Source organism: Thunnus albacares, chromosome 2 (assembly GCF_914725855.1).
Source record: "Thunnus albacares chromosome 2, fThuAlb1.1, whole genome shotgun sequence".
Lineage (NCBI taxonomy): Eukaryota > Metazoa > Chordata > Actinopteri > Scombriformes > Scombridae > Thunnus > Thunnus albacares.
In genome coordinates, this window is record NC_058107.1 from 25,416,643 (window position 1) to 25,441,799 (window position 25,157).

At 40.7% G+C, this 25,157-nt stretch overlaps 1 protein-coding gene across 1 annotated transcript in view; it reads right to left on the reverse strand.

Annotated features, from left to right (window-relative positions):
- fbxl17 (F-box and leucine-rich repeat protein 17) overlaps window positions 1-25,157 on the reverse strand; it is a 238,947-nt gene that overhangs the window by 22,997 nt on the left and 190,793 nt on the right. The gene's annotated exons all lie outside the window — the stretch shown is intronic.

The window sequence follows — 25,157 nt, forward strand, 5'->3', positions numbered from 1 at the left end:
TACTGCTGCCAGACATAGTGCCAGGGTAAAGAGTATTCACCGAAACAAATATCTCTCTGTGTCTGGGGGCTTTGTTATACCTCGGAGCATATGTGCATGCATACAGTACATGCCTTCACACACGCTGACACACACACACACACACACACACACACAACATACTGTGACCTCATACGTGTGCTTCCCTTTTCAAACTGACTTAATTTATTTTTGAGAAGAGTACAAATTAAAACATGCAGCTGGCAAACGAGATGAGATTAAATCTCATGCAATCTATCTAAAATAAAGACATACTCTTGCATTAACACACACACACACACACACATACACACAGACAACACAACAATCTTCCTCATCAATCTTTGACCCGTCAATTGTTGAGCAGATGGAGGAGACCTGCGCTTCACCAGTCGATTGATAGTGCCGCTCAGTGATCGATTAGCAGGGCCTGGGCTTTGTTCTCCACTCTCTCACAACCATCACTAATGAGAATGGGAAGGGAGGAGGAGGAGGAGGAGGAGGAGCGAGGGATGAGAGAAAGATGAAAAGAGGAGGGTAAAGACAGAGAGAGCCTTTGACAGCACCTTCAAATAGTTACTTAGCCCTGATGTTGTTTTCTCATTCGTAGAAATCCATTTCACTTCAAAACTTTTTTACAAACAAGCTTGAGACTCAAACGTCTCCACTTCAATGAGGAGGGAAAAAAATTAATCTTTACAAACTTGTTTTTATGTTAAACTTTTTCCTCTGCCGTCTCCTTCTCTCTCCCTTTCTCACTTCTATCCCCAGCACTTTTCAAAATACCTACACACACAACAGTATTAAATAACATACAATCAGCAGATTGATGTTGTTACTGCACATCGGGTAAGACTGGGTCAGTGTGTCTGTGTATATAGATGTGTACAAGTGTAGCAGGAGCTTGTTCCCACAGGAGAAGGGAAATGAATAATCTTATGGTTTTTGAATCAACTGCATGTATTTAACCCTCTTTCCTCCTGTCCAGCTGGAGCTATGTAATGTAGAGTCTTTTTTTACACACACAAGAGCACACACACACACGCACACACACACATCTTGTGTACAGAATGTAACATATGTAATATATAGCTTTGGGCACTTGGAGGGCTCCACATGTGGTTCCTTTTTTGCTCCAGCATGCACTTGGATGCCATGCATAATGGCACATTATAGCTAAACAGGCAGTAACACGGCTTTGAAGCTACAGTATGTTTCATGTAAAACGGCACCGTGGGGAAGAGGCTCCATCAGGCCAGATGGGTGAACAAGCACACAGAGCAGCCATGTTGTTTTTTTGACTAGTGGTGACCTGGCAAAGAATTCTAAAAACTGAGACACTTGTGTTTGTGTGCGCTCGAGTGTGTGTGTGTGTGTGTGTGTGTGTGTGTGAGAGAGGCTGGAAAGACGTCAAGTGGAATGGCTCCCTATCCTGTTCCCCTTGTCATGTCCAATCACATGATCCCAAATTTGATTACCTGAGCTCAGACCTCTCGTCTGATGTTAAGACACACATATTGCTGCTGTTAAAACCCCCTTGCAGAGCGATTGGGAATTTTCAGAGGAACAGGGGAGATCAAATAAAAGAGGAGGGCTTCATAGTTAACCGAACCAAACAACAGAACTCCCTGTACTTCCCCTTCGCCAACCCCACGTCCCTGTTTCTTCCCCTTCAATTTTACTTCCCTCAACCTGACAAAGTGAGAGGATAGAAGCAGACAGGTGCCTACATCGGTGAATGTATAAGAAGTGCGAGTGAATATATTGTCCATGCATCTCCTGATTACTGTGCAACACTAACGTAAGCAAGCACCACCTCCCTAATCTGAATTACTGGTGACAAGTTCTGGACTTTATACAGAAAGCATATGGCAGTTTGAGATAGCAGTAATGAAAAAAGGAGGAAGCAAATAACACTAAACATCATTTTGTTACGCTCTCAAGCTAATAAACTGAAGGAGTCAGATAATGCCTATTGTCAGAACAAGCCAAGTGTTAGGCTATTAGACTTGTTTAGGACTCTATCAACAAGTTCATCTGGTCGACATTACAGTCTAATATCCCTGTGTGTGCTCTCCTTCTCTCCCTGTTCCTTTGATCCTCTATCAGGAGACTGTAAACTCCAGCTACTCCCGGTGGCAAATGGAAATCGTTGGCTACTTTTTCAAAGGAGAGGAGCTTTCTGTAAAACGTTTTTACTACAGTTGTGCACTTTAGTCCATCTTGTCGGAGGAAGAGAGTGCAGTCGGAGCACAGTATAGTGATGAAGTAGACATAAAAATGTACATAAAGAAATGTTCTAACAGTTGATTTTATTTCTGTTGGGCACACTATAATTACACTATAATTTTGTTTATGTGAATATATACAAATGAAATACAGATCTGCTGCATTCTTTTTATTATGCAATAGTGGAAGTGAAGCACATCCCTACACAGTTGCACATAAATAGATGCAGAAAATATTTGCACATGAGGCACCCCAGTTCGATTCCAGCCGGAGACCTTTGTTGCATGTCATAGCCACTCTTTACCCATGCTACCTGTCTCTAAAGCAATGAAATTGTAAATGAATTTGATATATCCCCCAATAAGAACATATAAACACAAATAGTTAAGTATCACTGAGCTGAGAAGTGTTTATGAGTTTTGTTTTTATTGAGAATTGTCTAAATCTCGATCGCTGTCATTAGGAACATGTAACAGACAACATACCGTATCGGTCAGTCCCCCTCCTTGTTCCAGACTAAAATTATTAGATGCATTGCCATGACATTTACTATAGTCATTCCTTATCCTCAGAGGATGAATCCTAATGACCTTGGTGATCCCCTGACCTTTCCCCTAGCGCCACCAAGAGGTTGACATTTGTGGTCTTGAGTGAGAATATCTCAACAGCTGTTGAATGGATTGCCATGACATTTGTACGCACATTCATGTCCCCCTCAGGTTGAACTGTAATAACTTTGATCCTTTAGTTTTTCTTGCTCCCATACTGACTGTTCAGTTTGTGAAGAATGTTCAAAAGATGTAAACATTTGTATGAGGGTTATTATCTTGGAAACAACATTCTTACAGTAAATGGAGCTTTATTGAAGGCATTTACACTGGAAAGGTCAACCAATTAAAGCTAAATATTGTACGGTATGTTACACACAGATAGTGCTAGTTTCAGTTGTAACGCAAATGTACACCATGTTGGCGGCTACATCTACCAATTTAAATTGATTAAGATTTAAGTCCTATTCCATTATATCTACACAATTTTCAATAAAATAAAAAGTCATTTATTGTCAATTGTCTTTTTAAGGTGATTGCAATTAACTCATAATTTCCTGATATTTAACCACATTGTTAAAATATAGGTGTATAAGGGACCATAGGAGCAGGAAATTGTCTTTCCTAACTGATAATGATTTTCTGTCAGAGAAATAGATGAAGCGATATGCAAGAGAAGTTAAGGTGAAAAAGAGGTGGAAGAGTCAGAGGAGAAAAGAGGGGAAAATCCCATTCTGGCAGCAGGAGCTGTGACTGAGTGGTGACTACACACTCAGACGGTAATGAGGACACACTCGGCTGCCCTGTCTGAAAATGGCTTTAGGATCTGGCTCAGTGTGTGTATGTGCATAGATATGTGTGTGTGTGTGTGTGCTTGGTCTGACTTAGCCTACTTTCAGGGACACATTTCAGACTCAAGATGAGTTAATTGGGGGACGACTTGTCCAATTGGGGACAAAAGCCGTGTCCTCAATTGGGAAAAAGCTGATTTTTGGGTCAGTGGTTAAGGTTAGGGTAAGGGGTTAGGGTAAGGGAGAGAGTTAGGGTTAGGCAAGTAGTTGTTATGGTTAGGGTTAGGATAAGTCTCCAGGAAATGAATGTAAGTCTATGTAATGTCCCCAGAAGGGTCCTAAGTAAGTGTGTGTGTGTGTGTGTGTGTGTGTGTGTACACTCCCCCTTTAGTGTGAAAAGAAGCAGAGAGAAACAGAGATTGACCTTAAATCCTGGATATCATTCATTTTGAGCTCAGCACATTTCACCTGTCTTTTACCAAGTGTGTCATCAGGGAATGAAACGACATAATTAAATGAGAAACAGGTGGGGATCACATTTAAAACCAATTCCCTCCATTTATTTAAGCGTCTCACAGGATTTGAGCCAACATATCTTCTTGTCAATCAATCACTAAACAAAAAAATCAATCATCAGATCAATTTAAACTGTGTCATAGGCCGTTCGGTATCTTTAGTTATCCCTGTGTCAAAACCTGAACTTTTAGTTGATTGCATCATATATGCCTTGCAAATCTTTCACTGAGACATTCCCACGTGTTAAAATTTAAATCTAATATCTTTCAGTTAGGAACCTTGGTGACAAATGTCAAGCAAAGGGTGAATAACAGAGTAAAACCCTAAATCTTTGGTGTTCCATTAACTCCTACATTATCTCTTGACCGGAGATTCATAACCTATTCCTTACCCATATCAGCCACAAGCTGTTATCAAACACCATAAATAGCGGATTTATCCAAACATAGGAGTGGTTCTAGGCTAAGGAAACCGCACTCCCAACAGCGGGGTCAGGAGTTGGTCAATCCTGTGATGACCGCAACGTGAGAAGAAACCTTCCTTAATCAGCTTATTCTCCTATCTCTGTACCTGACCTCAGAGTTTCAGGGGTTAAGCATCTTTTACAGGCTTATTAGATATTCACTTATTACATTCTCCTAAATGATGGTGTGCCATTACTGCTATCTTATTGCTCTGAAGCCATCCCAATGCCGGTCTGTTGTAATCCTATACACCATATTTTAGCCGCTGATGAAGACAGAACGTTTACTAAAGAAGTGATGCTATATGGTAAAGATTTACTGTGATGCAGTGTGCGCATGAGTGCAGAGTGTGTGTGTGTGTATAGATATGGAAGTAGGGACAACAGAAAAAAGGCTTATTATGGCTGATGTATTCCAGAGAGCACAACTGTCATGTCTAATGTGAGAGACATTCAGTTGGTTCTTTGTGTTGCGTTTAGAAACTTGGCCTCCACATTGCCGTCTCTACTGCGCTGCTGTATGCCCCGAACCAAAAGAAAACAACTTTTCACTTCACATCCTTTTAAGCTGTGAAAGTTACAAAAGATGCAAAAGCATTATTTTAAAGCAGAGAACAAAATCTGTATTTTTTTACATCCACTCTGTCCGATACTCTTACCAATACTGACATGCATTTTTTGCAATTCTGCTGTCTGTTGTATTATGTAACATTCCTTAAAATAAAAGGTTACATAAATGCCAACCACTGGCGCATGACTGAAAGTTACACCTTTCATAGCTACGGTTGAGTAATGGGTTAATACAATGCTCACATACATAAATATGTCACCATCTGATATTTTATCATACTGTTTATACCGTGAAAGCTATCGCTTAAATATCTCTTGTTGTGTTCTGACATGATGATCAATGTCCCATATCCATGGGGCTATTGGGTTTTTATACAATTCTGGCATTAATATGATGAATTACCTCCATTTTTTCATCCATAAACTGTTTCTCAATTGATTTCTAAAAAACGCATATACTGTGATATCATCCATTGCTAATCATAACTGTAACATTTATTTTGCATGGTTGAACTTGGACGACTTGAATTTTCATGGCTGCGCATTGTTCTAAGCTCAGTTCTCTGTGAGTGTTCATGTCTACATGTGCTTGTGTTCACCATGACAATGACGTGTACTGACCGTCAAATCAGCAAAAAAGTTACAGCTCTCTCAGGAGAGTTTACATGCATGTAAATATGGTGTAAATGCATGAAAACATATGTCATACAAATGTGTAAAAGCTTTGTAAAGTGACCTCAACAAGTACCATGTGGACGTCACTTAACTCCTTTGATGCCTGTCTGACCTGGCCAAGCACTGGTCTCACTGTCTGATTGATTAACACGCCAAACTCATCTTCAAAGTACCCAGCCAAACTGACTGGGGTCACACAGACTGCCAAAACTAATGTAGTAAACAACATACCAAATAAACCACTTGAAATGCACACGCACAGAAGACTGAGGACAAGATAAGGACTGTTTTTGGCCTGTGGTGAGCTCAGAATGAACAAATTAAAAGCTATGAGAACTGGGGGGGTGGGGGGATGTGGAGAAGGAATGCAAGACAATCCCTCGATTTAGAGGGGAAAAGACCCTTCTGAGCTGAGGACTTGAACATGAACTTGATGTGACAAAAACTGAGTTTCATCTTCCAAGTCAGATAAAAACAAAAAAAATGCAGATACAAAGAGAAAGAAAGAGCAAAATGGAGCAGGAAAGGGAGGAAAGAAAACGAGAGAGGCAGAGGTTCGATGAGGTGACGTTCTTTGCCCTGACATTTTGGGCAAACGCAATCAAAGGCCAGGGGGAGTTGAAATGAGCCAGGCTCGCTGAAGAGACACAGGAGAGAGGAGGAACAGATTGAGTGCGACTCAAGAAGGAGGGAGAGCACTTTATGGCGGGACATGCTCGATCTGGGAAATTAATTAGCCAGAGGGCAGGGAGAAGGCACTGTGCCTTCTTGTGTGTGTGAGTACTGAGGGCATGGGCATTTTCCAATCAGTCTCTGATCTGATGTAAACCAGCTGACACGTACCATTTTGAGACTGTGTGTGCTTGTATGGTTTTATGTGTTTTTTGGATGTGTGTGTGAGAGAGAGAGAGAGAAAGAGAGAGAGAGAGAGAGGGAGAGAGAGAGAGAGATAGAGAGAGAGAGAGAGAGAGAGAGAGAGAGAGAGAGAGAGAGAGAGAGAGAGAGAGAGAGAGAGAGACAGAAGCAATCAGCAGACCCTGAAATGTTTAAGTGGTGAGGTAGAGACAGAACAACAAAAAAAGTGACTTTGAAGTGTTATGGTGGTCTACCATCTGAAAATAATACACTTAAACAGACACACACACACACACACATACTGTTTTAGTAGTGCGATAACCTTGTGGAAGGGATGTGAAGTTTAAAGTGGAAGGAAGATTGGAAAGGTGAGTGACTGACAGCGAGAGAGAGGGAAAGATAGAGAGGAAGAGTGATGGGCAAGGACAGATAGACAGAGTGAAAGGGTGATAAGGAGAGATGGAGCTATCACAGAGGTGACCTACAACAGGCTTTCCTTCACCACTGAGAACGAACACTCGTCACTGATTCTCACACACACACACACACACACACACACACACACACACACACACACACACACACACACACACACACACACACATGCACACGGGACAACGGGACACTTAACACATTGACATTATTCATCAGGACTCAATTAGGCTGAACACACTATGGTCTAGGATAAGAGCAGTAAATTCTGTTCAGTTAAGAGTATTTAATGAATGAGTTTCAATGAGTTCCAACAAGATGTACTCACACTACAGAATCCTGACTGGCAGAAATTTCAAACACTCCAAATTTTGTCAGGGCTACACAATTATAGGAGTTAGGTACCATATTGCATGATTCCGCACCTCACAATTCATATCCAATGTCAGTATTCATCACCAACGCAGGAAGTACCCCATACAGTATGCAGTGAGGCGTAAAGTAAGGTGGAGGTCGGGCTGGTGGACGGTGCTGTAGCGAGTCTGATTTTAATGCCTCTCGTCACAGACCAGCAATTAACGTTAGCACTTTCTTTTTAATCGTAACCAGGATCTTTCCCAACCATAACCACATGTTTCTGTTGCCTAACCACAATCTTCCCCATACCTCACCCATACCGTAGTTGCAGAGAAAAGTGCAAATTTTTATGGTGCCATTTTATGTTGGCACAGGATGTATAGTTGTCACTGAACAGTTTTGCAGAATCATCCAATATTGATGTTCTTGTCTGGCGATAGGGTTGATGCTGGATAAATAATTCACTTATTAACGAGTGGGCGCAGGGGTTCGAGAAGCTGGCTCGCAAACCGCCAGTTTTCCTCCAAACCAGCAGGATAAATCTCAGTGGGGCAAAATAAAGGAAAGAGCAGTGCTTGGCGCTGACTAATTATCACCATTGACTTGCCCTTGAGCAAGGCCCTTAATCCCCAGCTGCTCCAGTGGCCAACAGATTAGACTGTGGTTATACTGGGCAGCTTCCAGGTGTGAATGTTTGCAACTAGTGTGAACAGGGTGTGCCTGAAAAAAGGGATCACTGCTCTCAGTGAAACTTTGGGGAATAAACAGAGGGAAATGAGGGTTAAAAAAACAACAACAACAACCAAACAAACAAAAAAGTAAAAATCTTGGAGAGCTTGTCGGGTCTGGTGATGCACAAACAGCCCTGGGCAAATTTGTGTGGCAGGGATTTTGTGATAATTTCAATATTTTCACCATGTTGTTGTGTTGTGGTGACATTTTAGGTAGGTGTGTTATTTTTGCTGTTTTTCCAGAGGTGCCACACATGCTAAAGTATGTGCTCCTGACTGTCATTATTGCCTTTGAATCTAAAAATGTTCCACACAACAAAGAGGGACCCTTTTCTCAGTACAACCACATGTTTTTTTAATATTTTGCTTTCAAAGTTATACATCACTCGTTCTCACACGTTAGAAGTGTTTTCAAGGTCTGTTTGTGATGCGGTGTTAAACAGTTATTTGTTGATGCAACTTTGGGAGGAATTGGAACAGCTTAAACTGATCAAACAGATCTCTCTGCTAATGAAAATGCAGCAGAATTGTTGTCAAGTTAGAATGAGATTTCATAGATTTATGACTTACTTTAATATAATCGATAATACAGCCCTGATATAAAGGTATATAAAATAGGTATATTCCCATAAAAACGCCCATTAAATAATGATAATAACATACTAACAGGCCTGTGGTACTGTCTGTTTTTGTTTGGGTGTATTGTGTGTATAATCTCTGTGGAAGTTGTGTGTTTTATATCTTTATCCTGCTGCTTCACAGACAACATCCAGAAGTAGTAAACAGACACACACACACACACACACACACACACACACACACACACACACACACACACACACAGAGTTTTCCATTGCCATCAGCAGTAAAAGCAGGATATTAAGCTCTATTTCAAACCAACAGCACCTCTGCTCCTATGCACCTCTCCTTTGAGGATATTAATCCTCCCCACCTTTTCTCTCTCTCTCTGTCTCTCTCTCTCTCTGTCCGTCTCTTTTTCCATCACTCTCACTTACTCTCTCTCTCTCCCTCCTTCTCTCTATTTTGGATTCTGTACAACAGGAAAACTGCTCTCCAATTCTGACATCACAGACAGAGGGGCATAAAGCTTAACAACTTCAATTTGAAATGAAATGGTGAGAGAGGAGGAGAGAGAGAGTGAAGAGAAAGTGAAGAGGAAGAAAGAGGACGAAGATGAAGACAGAAGGCATCCTAGTCGTTGAACTGCATGTTGCATGTGTCTGACTGGAATTAACGTAGCGTAGCAATAGTTATGGCTTTGGTTATGGATTATGGCTAATCCTTTAGCATAGGGAGCAGGTCTTAAAGATAATTACACGCTACTATTGGATCCAGAGCCCAGAAATGGGCCTCTCTTACATCATGCTTATTAAGATCCATAAGAAAACTGGCTGCTCTTTCATACTGCTTAGACAGAGTACAGGCTAACACACCGTGGCATTCTCTGCCAATCTTAATACTACTTAAACTTGTCTGGAAGGTATAAGAGCATTGTTACCGAGATCTCAGCTGGTCTTTCAGTTTTGTGATGGAAAAGAGGAAAGAATGGGCTTAGCTTGGATTGTGTGTGTTTGGGAAGGATACAAAAATATTTGTTTGTATGTGTAATCATGCAAGTTCAATTAGTCATCATCACAAAAAACACAAAAACAGTGAGCTGTTCGCCAGCACAGGGTAAGTAGTTAATTAGCAGAAGCTCACTTCCCATTAAATGCCAACACTTACAGACAGGAAGATGATCCACACATTTTTTTCTTCTTTCTTTTTTTAGTACTTTCTTACTATGTCCCCTTTTCTTTTTCCCTCAAAACATCCCCGTCTCTGTCTAATACACTGCCAAGTGCCTCTGGGTCTGATTTTGTGCCTTATCTCAAGCCTTTAACAGTCCACTCTGTCTGCATTAACCCAGCAGGAATCATTAACCAGATACACAACTGCCTCTGACAAAAACCTCCAGTAACCTCTGATAACATGTGTGTGTGTGTGTGTGTGTGTGTGTGTGTGTGTGTGTGTGTGTGTGTGTGTGTGTGTGTGTGTGTGTGTGTGTGTGTGTCTTTTTCTCTGTGTGTAAATTAGGGGTCTGCTTAGCTCCTGAAACAGCCCTAAAACAAATGACCCAATACCAATTACTTGTGCAACAATTAGGTTAGTAGACCATTGATAGCAGGCAGACCAACACAAAGAAAAGTTATCTTTCCTCTCCTTAACCCAAAACCAATGAGAATAGCAGTAGACAGTGTTGCCAGTGTTGCATTGACGACAGTACTCTGTGATGTGACCAGCACTGAGACTGGTTAAGATGTTGTTATGTTATGTAAGTGTCCAAGAAGAGGAAATGACAACAATGGACTCAACATGCCATGTAGACTAACCACTAGATTCTGGGAAACTGTTGGCATGTCAGACAACTGAATTAAAATACTTGGCTAAACTCTCATCTTAAAACTGGAATTACTTGTGTGTAATCTTTATTTGTAAGCTTTAATCCTTTTCCTACAAAACTAAGTGGAGGCAAAGTTTCCTTAGTTTACAGAATTTCCCCTCATCTTTCAATTATCTAATGAAACCATGAGTCACACACATTAATGGACCCTGTACTTTAATTTTATGTATATAATTACTACTTCCATCTTCTTGATATTAACTGATTGTTTTGAAATTTAAAGGTTGCAGTGGTGTTGGCTCTATGCCCTCAGTTCCACACATCTTGGAGATTCAACATTGAGAAAAGCAAAAGATGGGGAAAATAAGCCACGGTGTGTGCTGAGTGGGCACAATGACATCTGACCTGTGAGAAAACACTGTGGTCAGCTGAATAAAGGTAAAACTAGAAGATCTAAAGAATATGGTTAAGTTATAACGATATAAGAGCAGAAACACCATGAACACAGAAAAAAGCAAAGATCTTAAAACAATAGTACAGTATATGAGAACATAAAACAATACATTAACTGCAGACTATCAATTTAAAGCTTTCATCATGTTCAACATTGAACCAACTTTACAGACATCTGGAAAGGGAAACCAACAGAGTTGCATTCATAATGTTCAAAAGGATTTAAAAAAAAGGCTGAAAAAAACTTATCTCCACTAGAATGTGCCACTTTTGTCTGGAAAAAAAGAGACAAAAGTCTGCTTGGTCTCTTTTATACAAACTCTTAATGACTCATGAGTCTGTAACTGCACTTAGTCAGGTCTCACCAAAAGCTCTTTAGCAAAGTTTAAAGCTGGCGTGATGTTTTCTGATCAATACCTGGCCATAACTCAAATCACACATCAAGTGCCACTGCTGTATACAGCTCACACTCTCAACCTAAGTGCACACACACATACACACATGTACATTTTCATAAGCTTAGACAGTGTTTTTGATCAATATCTGGCTATAGATCAAACACCTTTTTTCAGTTTACGGCTAACCTTTCTCAAGGCTCATTTCAGACGCACACAGAATAACTCATGTCTTACTTGAGACCGCTGCTTTGACTGCGTCTATGAAATTGATAAGTGCTCTTAAATGCAAAATGACAGTTTAAGAACCTTGTTTTTGTACCACGGCATAGTCAGAACGTCTCATAAAAACACAAAGCACTTTTCTCCAGGAGGTAACTTCACAGTCAGGGCCAGATAGAGAAACATACAACAGACCAAATGTGCGGCTAAAGACTTGAAACTATGTGAGAGTTCTTCTTGAAAGGATAATTTGTCAAAATGTAACATGGGAAACAGTGTAGGAAACAATTTTTCCTTCATATTTTTCATTTTATGTCAACTCCACAAAACTTATGAGTTCTTTCGCCACAAATATTTCATCTAACGTATTGCCGACTTCAAAAATTTGCCTGAGTCTTTTAAACACCAGTTGAAAACTGCAACAAGAGTATATTACTTTAGCTCCAGTACAATCAACTGAGAATCGTATTAAGGAAAACTTTCTTTGAAATGAAATCACTCTGCAATAAAACCATGACTTTTTTGTTTTATACCACCATCAAAAAGTCTGCCTCAGCCAAAATACATAGTGCCTACATTTCTGTTCAGGTGCCTTTGATTGCATTCTGTGGATTTGTCATTTTGTCTAAAAAAAAAAAATACAGCTACTCAATCCTACAAACTGCCTCACTATCGAGCCTCTTATCTACCCTGTACTGTTAACCTGAGTAACACTGTGACCTTTGCCCTGCATGAAAGTCTTTCTTTCTCCCGGTGGTTTATGTGTTAATGTCTCTTGAGTCCTTTCCGATCATATATCCCTCTTCTTTTCTTTTGCTTTGCTCATCATCTCTCATCTCTTACCCTCCCCTCACTGTCTCCTCCTCCTCCTGATCCTCTCTAAAGGATGTTTTCTTGTTCAGGGTCACTGTCACCCCCTCAGTAGCTCAGTCGACCTTTAACCTGTTTACGACTGGGGTCAGCGCCTGTCGCCATGGTGTTTAACATCCTTGTGGGAGGCCATCCATGTAGATGGGTATAGTGTACATTTCAAACATGCACATTATTTGTAATGTCTGAGGCATGCAATGTTGACCTTTCACATTCACTTTAATCTTCCACTCAGGTTACAAGCCAAGACAGACAATAGTCAAAGTATCCCCCACTGTTAACATCTTTTACTCATTCTTTTATCCAAACTCCCTCCATCTCTGGCAGCACGGTGGCTCAGTGGTTAGTACTGTTGCCTCACAGCAAGAAGGTCCTGGGTTCGAACCCTGGCCGTCCCAGGTCCTTTCTGTGTGGAGTTTGCATGTTCCCTGTGTTTGCGTGGGTTTCCTCCCATGCTCCGGTTTCCTCCCACCATCAAAGACATGCATGTTAGGGTTAATACTCCTGTCAGTGATCCTGACAAAAGAACTGGAGTTGGTCCCCCGGGCGCTGCACTGCGGCTGCCCACTGTTCCTAGTGTGTTTGTACAAGATGGGTCAAATGCAGAGGATCAATTTCCCCCTACTTCTTCTTCTTCTCCCTGAACCTTTTTTTTGTCTTCACTGTAATTTTTGTCTTTCCTCCCCTGTTACCCTCCCTCCCTGTCTCCCTGTGGTCTAAACAGGTCTCTTTCTCTTTGGATGCTCGCCTCTCTGTGACTTTCAACTGCAGGCTATTGAGTTACACCACCACAATAGCAAGACATCCCACAATGACAATTATCCTGTGTAGCGATGGCTGTAACCTGTGCCTGGGAACCAAAGAAGAACATTTATGAAAAATGCTCTTCCTGCTGCAATGAAGAGCTCAGTGGTGGCATAAAGCAAACAGGGCAATTTCAGTTTTTTTGCACTTTCCCTCTAAGTTAACAGCCTCAATTTTAAATCAAGTGAACATGTGTTGATTATCTCTTTTGCTTCCTAAGGGCAAAGTTTAGATGCATTTCCATTTTCTAATATATGCACATGTGGGATCTAATAAAAGAATTACCGAAAAATGGCAACGCTGTGAAATTCTGACTCTATAACAACCACACTTATCACACATATATGAACTTCACTTTTTAATTTCAAATCAAAATGTACGCGGTTAACCAAGCAATGTGTAAATAAAAATGCTTGTCAGGTTAGTAAGTAGTTAATGACATAATCCTCCAGGTGGGTTATGTCTCTGTTGGTTTTTTATGTGTCTGTTAGAGCACATTAGTGCTGAATGGATTCGGTGTGTGCACCGACAGAGAACTCACAGCTGTTGCTGTTGTGCTGCTGCGTGGCCGGTGTAGACAATGTGTTCCTTTCCTGAGTCATTATGTGCACATGCTGTATGTGTGTGAGCAGTTATGTCCCTACTTACTTTTGGGGGCTGAGAGGGAGTCTGTTAGTGTATATGCATTTGTTTCCAGAGGGAGTGGGTGAGCCTGGGGAGGCAAAACACTCAATGGGCAAATGATACAAGTCCTGCACTCCTCCTCCATAAATTACCAGCTCATTACAGTAATGCAGCCCATTTAGCATAGGGAGACGGGGGAGATGTAAGAAAGGACTGCAGAAAAAAGTGTTTGGGTGTAGCAGAATGCATGTGAGGTGCAGCAGATGAAGCATAAATGTCAAGGAAGAAAATGGGGTGAGAGCAGGGGTACACAAAATGGGGCGATAAGGAAGGGAAATATAAGGGGGGAGGGAAGAGGAGGAGGAGAGAGGAAGGGAGGAAAACAGAGAGGGGAGGGGGAGGAAAAGAGGGAGGCTTTGCTGTGATGTGTTTAAGGAGCTTTTCAATCTCAACAGAAGTGCTTTTCATTAGGTTAAAATCTATCATCTATGCTGCTGCGGGAAAAAAAAACAATGGGGAAATATTAATATAGATAGTGGCTACAGTAGGAGACAGCGATATAGACCCAGACAGAGCGAGAGAGTGGAAAAGAGAGAGAGGGAGGAGGGGAGAGAGAAAGAGAGAGAGAATGGGATGAGATGTAACAGTTGTAATTGAATAGTGAACTAGAGAGGGCCTGAGTGCAAGCACTGATTAATACAATTCAAATTGATTGTCTCCTAGTAGCTGTGAGAACATCTCATTCTGACTTTCATATTTGAATGTTCAGCATGTTCTCTGCGTGCATGAGTGTGTGTGTGTGTGTGTGTGTGTGTGTGTGTTTAACAGAGAGCAGTTATGAGGGGTAGGGAGAATGAGAGTGCCCTCTAGTGCTTACTGCTTCTTTTACCCCACCTTTACATGATGTTACTGGCTTTTTTGGTTGCTTTTTTCAAGTTTAAGGCAAGTTGCCTCTGTCTTTTACATTATTCTTTGTGGTATCTATACACAGCCAGCATTGTTGGATAAATCATTCTTTCTGGAGAAGCCATCTGCTGCTTTTTATTCTCATCTTTATTGAAAAAAAAATATTCCACAGACCCACGCTAGATATTCCATCACAATAAACATGAAGTCTTAATTAGATTTTGTTTGTTACTACATTGTACATGAGCTGTTTTCTTATATCAATGCATGCTGTGTTGCATGTCCTTCTTACACTCAATGCCTGCAGACATATGCAGAAAGAAATGCATGTCTTATAATCGTTATTGTCAGATCCCATTCTTAACATTTGACACTGCAACGTTTGCATTTTAAAGGAACACAAATTAGAAAATTGTTGAGAATCCAATATCATATGATACTTAAAATGGCTGGGAGATATGTACAGTTGATGTAGACAGTGATAAATGTGTTTTCCATCTACAAAATGTTCCTCCTAACTATATCCCTCTCTCTGTCTTTCTCTATACAAATTACAAAAACAGAGCAGGATGTACGTAGATGAGAGTGAAGATGGCTGAGTGGGAAGATTCGAGTTCCATTTGCACCTCAGGAGTATCTGAGAAGGATTTATAGTTGGGGCGTGAAACAATCATTCATGTTAGGGAGTCAGGCCCTGCGTTCAATTAGCAATAGCTCGTGTCTCACACTGATTCCCTGTGCTTGGGAGCCAGAAAATCTAGTCAGCAATGTGAACACAGGAAGCTCAAGCTTTCTGCTAGGACCCCCCCCAACAATTCATTGCTGTTCTACCTGCTTGCCAACAGTGGGCGGCTATTTCAACTCGTTCTCATTCCCAGGTTGTCAAATGCCGATGATTTGTTGTGCACCTCGGCGTCTGATACTGACGCACAAGGCATTCTTTAGCGCCTTTATGAGACGTACCGGGCTTTCAACTTATTCCAGTGTAAACCCATCTGCATCATTATTGGACGCATTTTTTAACGTGCAGTATCAGGGCAGTTCGTGAAATTTAATTTATATAATGTTCTTGAGTGGAAAGTATCTTTCATGCCTGCACCAACTGTTACACATCACTGTTAAAAAATTTGCTAAAATTATGTTTTATGGTGTGACAACACCGTGGTTAAGGTGTGGTTAGGTTTAGGCATTAGGCACACCGGGTTAGTTAAAGATCATGGTTTGGGTTAAAATGATCATTTGAAATGTGGTTGGAAGCGAGAAGCACACACTGGTCTCCTGCAGCAAAGTCAAGCTAAGTTCACTTTTTGCCATCTATTTACGTAGCCAGGACAATTGTCACCTTACATAGAGGTCATCAGTCTCATGGCGTCTATTTCAGATGTTGCGGGAGTTCTATAGAAGTCTATCAGTCTACCCTGCACTTTGAAAAATGACACTAAGGGGATACCCAGTGCACTGAAGGGAGTGACAAAGCGTCGGTATTTGACAAGTTGGGAGTGAGAACAGGTTGGCTATTTAGACTTCTGCCTGCGCCACACTTTTCAGAAACTGTACTGTAATTCTACCTGGTAAGACATGTCATCAAAATACTTCAGGCAAGGAGGAAGGTCAGTAGAAAGATAGAAAACAATATGAAAACTGTTGCAGAGTGATTTGAAGACAAACGCAGCGAGATTGAGAAAGAGAAGCTGTGTCATTAAGATTCCACTGTGGAAAGAAAAGTTTCCTCGAAAGTCTCTTATTTCTTTTTCTTACAATCACATGAAATAAATCAAGTGAAAAATGACACGCTGATGATGGTGAGCAAATTATAAAAATCCTTGTCCCATTCTATTTGTTTCATTACTTCTATTTCTATTTTTAACTAAAAAATTAAAGTTAAAATTTCCCTGGGCCTTTGAATGTTGAGGGACTGGAGGCAAAAGGTATATTCCAGTAACTAAAGAAAGTCATAGTATGTTCTGGTGTAAAGATTATCTGAGCATTAGAGAGACAGATGAAATCATCTATTCACTTAAAATTTGTGTCTTCCAGCAAGAGTTCAGACTACATGGTGTACAAATACTCTTCTAATGTTTACTGATCAATCCATGCTTTTAAATGCGGGAGGGACACTGTAATTTACCATTCTGTTCCTTCCCTTTTTCTCATTTTCATTCTCACTTTAGTCCTTTGTCTCACAAAAACACACTCACTTCCCTACTCTTGCTCATAACAGCACTACATTTTGTGAGAAAAGATGCAATTATTCTCTTATTTATAAAGCAAAGGAGGGTCAGGTGGATAAAAAAGGACAAAGAGGCCAGGGGAAATCACTATATTTTATGGCCACTTCAGACAAGAGGTGGGGACAAAGCATGCTGTGCTGGACAATAGAAACCTATTTTTCCAACACGCCCATTGCACTTCAGATTGTATGTTGTATGCACTTTAAAGCACTTCCTGAACAGTGCAATAAAAATTATCATTATTGTTATTATGTATATTGTATTCCAAAATCTCTGCTCCCCCTATTTACTGCACTGGATATCCATCAAATTCCAAATCGACTTTTTCTATACTGATCTCATCTTACAGAGGAGAATGAAAAAGATACATGTTGAATATATGAGACTTGAGGTTAGGTGTCAAGTAGGTACAAACTGTGAGAGTGTGATGTGAGAGTATTGATGCAGACAGCTGATCAACACCTTCATTTATTATGGAGAAACAAAGGAGAGGACGAGGGTCCGTTCACATGAATGATTTAGAAACCTTGTGTTTGTGTGAAGTACTGCATGTGTCTGTGTGTTCCTGTAAAATAAAGAAAAGAGGAAAGAAACAAAAAACGTAACTACATAACCGCAGTAACTCACTGAGAAATGTGACAACCTACGCACATGTACACTCCTCCTAAAACCAAACGAAGAGTCTTTTGAGTTTCAGTTGCTCCTTCCAGTATTTTATCCCTTTCATGCTGAATACTGTCCCCTTATTCCAAAGCAGCATTTGTGTAAAGATTACCTGGTAATACAACAAGCAATATACACTATGTGGTCACCAACTACATGCACCACTGGATTTGACAGTCCAACCCTCAAACATTTTGTAAATTATAAAACAGATAAAGCTTCTTTTTAATGAACACAACCTTGCTCACAGAGTTTAAGCCTCTAAACCCTCACAACCCCCACCCTCCAATTAACTACTCTTAACTCTTATGAGTCCTGAAGCTCAGGGGGGAAAAAAAAAAAAGCTTAGCTAATGTAATGTGTACTCTGGACCAGTCTGCAATGTTGGATGGACTGCAACTCAATAGAACATAATGGCCAATTATCCTGCGCGTACACTAATGGCCCACATTAACTGGCTGGAATATGGGAGTAGGAAGTGGATTATTTAGTAAAACATGTTTTCTACCTTTCTGGAGTTGTGCTGCACACATATAAGTAGTTCTGGGAATTGGAACACTGCAGCCTGCTCAGGTAAGGTTGAGTCATTCGTCAAACTAAAGTTGTAGACATTTAAGAGACATGGTCTGCTTGCATTTTTGCAGTGTCATGCCTCAGAGCCCCAACACCCAGGACAGATCTTTTGCAGTGAAGTTCTGCAACATGCTGATATCTTGTACAATCCATGCAATGTCTTTTTACTGTCTTCCATTTTTTTACTGGTAATGTTTTTGTTGTTGTTTCACCATGCTAATAACCATGGTTAGGGGTCGGAGTCTTTAGAAAATTTATGATTTGATTTTGACTCTTGAAGATGTGATTTGATTCTAAATCAATTCTCATTTTAAACAAAATTTCCAATCAAATATAGAATATTTTGTGTGTGGGAAATTACCAACTTACCAAAATTTTCCATTTGTCTCAGGACTGTCACATTATTCGCAATACAATACTGCACTTCCTTCATGTAAATTTTAACTTGAAGTGGAACTCCACCAAATTTACACATCAAAATCTGTTTGCATGTCTCAGGGAGTACTGTATATGTGAAGAAAGTTCTATAAAGCCTTCAGTGGCTCCAGAGGGAGCTGCTTAAGATCTGATAAGTTCCCTCAAGTAGTATCACTTTAGGCATTCTCAGGTGGGGCTGCAGAGTAAAAGATTGAAAAATGAAAAAAATCTGTGCGGAGTTAAGAGAGGTGAGGTTACCAGACTTCTGTAGCCTGCTACACATCTCTGCTTGAGGCTAGCAGCTCAAAGCTACATTACACCAATACTAGCATAACACACCCAAATATCTGACTACACTGTTAGCATGTAGTCAGACATTTCATTCAGAGTCTTTGACTCTGTGAATTGTTTCAGAGTTGAAAATGAGAAAAAATCTTGATTCCTGTCTTCATCATTTTCCACCCTAACCATGTTCGTTTTTGAAAAATGATGTCAGAAGCAGCAAAAGGCCTGAATGTAGCTTTTATTTATTCTTGTCGATTATGCCTCCTCCCACATATTGTTTATGCATGCACACTCTCACAGCAGATATCTGCTCACGTGCAAACACAAACACAAGCGTGCCAACAGCCAATACCACCTACACATACACACCCACTGTAGAACCTGTTCACCCTCGACATCTCCCTTCACAATCACCTCCACTGCAATTAATCAAAGCTTGTTCTTTTTCTTCCACGAGTTAAGCCTGTCACACTTAGCTCTCACTCTTTCATCATCCTTTGCTTCTTAAAGATCCATGTGGCGGACAATATGAGCCCTACGGGGGCGGCGATATGACACAACGTCGACAGAAAGTAGCGGCCGTGGTTTAAATCATACTGACGTGCAGATTTATCACTGTTTAACTTGTCCAAAGTGTCTCCTCTAGTTGGTGCAGATCTGACTGTGCGAGCTGGTTGGCTTTCCTCGGGGAGGGCCCAAAGTCCCAGCCAAGCTCAACTCAGCTCTGTTCAGCTCAGTTCAGCTCAGTTCAGCAAGTAGTCACTGCTACAACATACCAACAACAATGTCGACAATATACACAAGCAAAGAGCAAACTCACCTCACGCAGGGTCACTGGTGGATAGTCTTTACACAACAATTTCATGTAAGGCATATGAGCTAATATGCTTCTACACTGATGGTGGAAAAGTAAGTATATACAGAAAATCCAATGAGCTGCCATTCTTCCTCTCACTTCAACAAAATACAGGAATATATCCATTCACTATGGGCATTCTGGGAAATGTAAATACTCACTAACTTAAGCACAAGGAGACAAGTAAGTTTGAGCTAAAGTGAAAACAACAAAATGGTAAATTCCAACACTTTATCATGTAATAACTCATTGCACTTATCATCTCAGATTAATGATATAGAACAGTGGAAGAGAACCCAAGAATTGAATTTTCTTTTAGTCATCTTGTCAGCTGTAATATGAGAAAACATTCGTCTTTATTAGGTAAACATTTTATTCATAATATACCCCACTTGTAACTTCCTACATTTTTTTCCTTCCAGCCCTTTAACCTTACAGACAACATATTTAAGTCTATCAGCAAAACATGTAAAAAGCGTGTCATTCAATATAATTTTATACATTCATATAATGTTTATCTAATGAATAGTTGGTCATAAAATTTAGTATTACTCTGTAACTAACTGTTCAAGGGCTGACTGGAGGTTTTCAAACTTTTCTAGCTATGCTGTTTTGTCTTTATTCTTTAAACTATAAACATATTGTGACTATAATTATCGTTTTGTGCACTGTATTTATGGCAATATATTGCAGGGACTTTTAAGCTTGTGTTTCTAGCTACAAAGAGTTCCAGATACCATTCTTGTTAGTCTGCTGACAATCATGTATAATTCATCAAGAATGCAGAGCACCTTTTCCACACAGAGCACACAAAGTATCTTTACTGTGAGCTCACATGCATACACGTACTGTATTAGGGCCAACACACTGACTATGTTTGATGGATATGATGGTAAACTAGATCACACAGGAGCAAACCTTGGAGACTTGTGGAAGGAATGGTGGGAGGAAAGAAAGCAGGAAAAGAATAATGAAACAAAAGTAAGTAAACCTGGCTGTAATGAGGGACAAAAGGCAGGACTGACCTGAATCATGATGGATGTAGTTTATGGTAGGATTAACTGGTACATGTGAAGGAAGGCCAGGGTGGCCTTGAATGAGAAGTTTGACAAACTGCAAAAACTACATCTATTTTAAATTGTACATTTTCACATGGTTTTACTGGTTGACTGATTTTTAACCTCTCCCTTTCAATCCATGTAAAAAAAGCATTCCTTCCCACAACTTTCTCAAGGTTGGACATGTTGTTTCTGAGATACTGCTTGTGACTCAGGGATAATTGTAATGCATAGCCCACAAATCCCTTTCAACAATCAATGCAATTGTGAAACTGACAGATCAAAGCGGAAACATGCATCAATCTATCATGTTTAATCAAAATCAAGTGAGCGGTGTCTGAGATATTGCAACTGGTGGATGAATAAACAAACAATTAGATGGGGCCCAATTCACAGTCCAAGACAGAAAGGGCCATTTGCCCACAGATTCAGATTCAGAGAGAAATGTGCATGTGCAAAGGCACAGTGAACCTTACAGCAGCAGCGAGTGAGCATTACAGAGATGGAAGGCAGCAATGGGGGGGTGGGGGGTGGGGGGAGAGAAGGTGAGCAGCCCTGTTGCACAAGGCGACAGGGGGTCTGCCTTTAGATGGATGGGTCCCAGCTATTGATAAGGTCAGACCTCATTTGCGCCAGACCTTTTACATTTTGCGAAATGTTGGCCTAGCCATTGGACTGTCAGGAGCAATTCGTCCCTGTGAAAAATGGACTGGCTCACTGAAAACTGTGACTCCATCGTAAAAGCATGAGGCCCTGGCGCTGTGCTGCTACTGTAACTCGTCATATAAAAGCCTCCCGGACCAGCCTCTGCCTATTTCAAATCTTCGCTGTGCTTCTGTCTACAATCAACCTAGGTACTTTCTCTCTTCCTCCACAACTGCAAACCATTGTCTTGATGTCAGGAGTTTTCAGCCCCTTTTTCCCCCCAATATCACAGGTTGTCATTAGGCATTTTCCTTCTCAGGAGCATCCCACCAGTTCTTCTTGCAGCCCTATTTCCCATATTTTTTGCTGTCCTCCTATTCTCTGATTAAAGCACAGAAATGGTGTGAAAATCCCAGGTGACAGTAAAAACAAAAAATAAGAAATAAGAAACAATAGGATTTTCAAAGAAGAAAAATAACCCAAAGGGCTAATTTAATTAAGGTGCCCAACAGTCAGGCTTTCACAGTGAGCATAAGTCAAGATGCCCGTGGACTGTTACGGTGAAGGTCGAATAAGGAGTATAAACTTATGTGTGAGCAGGGCACGAGATCAGCACCAGTTACCAGCAAAATGCTGGTAAAATATGCAAGTGGCTGGTAGATTTACTTCACTCACCACCAGCCAAAAAACAATGGTAAACTATTAAGTGGCTGGTAAAATTTGAACATTCACTCGCCATTTGGCGGCTCAATGAAAAAGTTAATTTGTAATGTGGGTATTGATGTGTGTGACACCGTGGCATGCCTCTCTCTGGTGAGATGAGTCTCATAATGTAAGTACGGGGAGCATATTAACTTAGCAGGGGCAAAAGAACAAGGGGGAATAAAAAATGAGAGAGGTGCAGTCAGAGAAGTGGGATGCATGGTCAGAGAGATAGCATCAGCCCAAAGACCCAAAGAATGTTATCATTCCTGCTTTAAATTAAGGTTAGCTCCCACCATCAATAAATGCTGTACTTACAAAATATCCCACACTTGCAGAACAGTTTTGTTTCTGTATGCATTTCACAGAATACACAATTGTATTTCACACATTCAATAAGATTAACATATTTTTATTATTCTTCCAGCTTCTCCAAGTATGTAACATGTGGCAACTATGAAAATGAGGCTTTAGCAAATTTCCAATCTATTTCTTTCACAGAGCTTGTGTGGCTTGTATGACAAAGCTATGCCTAAGTGGTAATTCATTTACTTGTGGAAGGAAACATTCAAGGCCCATTAATTTATGCAGTAGATGCTTATACCAGTGTAAAGCACATTTCCTAGACTGTCCAGCACACATTCCAGATGAGCCCGGCATCTAATTTGTTTAAAAACCAGCCGATCCATGTCAGCTTTTAATGTAAAATACAGCCACTTTTGATTAAATTGGACTTTGCGCATCACAAACAATCCCATACATCAAAGAGTATAGGAATTCACTTTATTTCCCTTTTTTTCATCCGTTCATCATTAAAGCACATAAAAAGCTGACCCCTCCTACTCCTTTGAACAAGGACATATAACTTGAGTCCAGAGGACTGTAAGTCCCTACTCTAAGACACCAATCTGGCAAGGCTCCAAGGCACAGTAAAATCAGCTTCCATAAAATAACGCTGCCATCAGTGTTTCAGATACGCAATCCAATTGCATCTCATCAGCCCAGTGGTCACTTCCATAAAATAGTGCTGTCTGCAGTTCAGGGCTTATTTAACAGCATTTCTGAGGGATTTAAGACACAACAGATCAACTGACTTTACATAAGAAAATCCACCAGAGATGCTGTGCACCGAGCATCCACTCACTAACAAGGTGAGTAAAGGATTGGCCTGAGTGGAGAGGATGACATTTCAACCATATCCGCCTTAATCAAAAATACAGATGTACTTTCAGTTCTAATATGCCTATTTAAAAAATACGCTGCTGGAACAGCAGCACAGAGCAGTAACGGTACATTGTCACAGATCAAAGCAGTGGCGACCAACTGAAGGTAATGAGAGGGCTGCATGTTAAAAAACACAAGGCACTGTAATGAGTTCTACAAAACAGATGAAAATAGGCACCAGTGTTGTCTTTGATGCTGTGTAGAGCTAGGTGTCTTGCCAGGTAGAGGAAAGTAAGTCCTGTAATCCCATCTACCATAGGCTGCAGACAGCTAGCGTGACTGAGTCTGATACAGACCTCAGGCTAATTGACATAACAGGCCAGATTGGTGTGTCTGCACTGTCTGGCCTCCCCATGTTTACTTTGGAACTCACTCACCATTAATCATTAGGGGCTCAAGGAAGAACCAAATCGAGCGAGACGGCACTGTCATGGATCCATGCAAGCATCATATATACATGTATAAATATATTTTTTAAATAAGTTGTCAAAAAATCTCATTCCTGACAAGCACCAAAACACAAAATAAAGCCTCAGTGTTTGTCACACAGGGTTTTAGTGTGAGGTATAAATCACCATCACTTTGGTATAAGCACAGGTTTACACCCTATTAAACAAACTACCGCATGTTTGTGGAATCTAGCTGAGGCAAAATTTTATCGCCATGCTAAGGTACTAACTGTAGGCCAAATAAAGCACCTGGTTGGCCAAGAAAAAAGAAAGAGGCCTTATCATACGGCAGGCCAGCCTACCCCTCTGCTTTTAACACCTTGCCTCAGCTCTACCCTTTGGCACTTAGTTCACACTTTTCATGACAACTGCATTGAAAATGCAAACAAGAGTAATGGAAAGAAAAAGTAAATGACATCCAGAAAAACCGCTGCCCTCTAGTTAACCACATACAGTTGTTCTTCCTGGCACCATGTGAGGTTAATCGTGCAAGAAAATGGGGGAGACAGTCATGGACAAAATTCCAGTACTGTAAGCTTTCCATGTCAAATCACATTATTATGACCTCTTTTTTACCAATATTAATGTGAAATTATAAATGTTCTATTGTCATGATTTCACAGCAGCTGAAGCAAAATTTAAGCAGTACAGTTAAGTTTCCACTGAGAGTTCAAAATGTAGAGAGATAACTTCAATGACATGAGATGAAAGTTGCCTATGGAGCATCACAGTACATAATTACAGATACGATACGACACAGTCAGACTCCTCTGTATCTTCTGCACTGTTTATTGTGGGCATGATATCATAAACTTGCAGCGCACGTATCATATCCCTGATTCTGACTGGCCATGACGATAATATTGTCTCCTCCTGCGTCTCCCTTTCCAGGCTAATAGCCTGCTAGCTCTAGCTTAGGTGGCTGGCCGACCATGACTGCTGCCATATCAGGCAGAGAGCTCTGAGCTGAAATCAATAGCCAGTGCTGAGGATAGAGCTTGTTTGTCACCCTGTCCCTGGTCTGTCAGTCACCATCCTCCATGCCCTCCGTCTGCTGCAGATATGTAACCTGGCTGATGGGCTGTCCCTGAAAGAGCCCTTGGAAAGAGAAAATGTCAGTAAATTTTCTATGTGGATGCTGCTAATTGCAAAGTCCATTAGTTCAGATGTTTGTTAAGTGAGTAATATCAG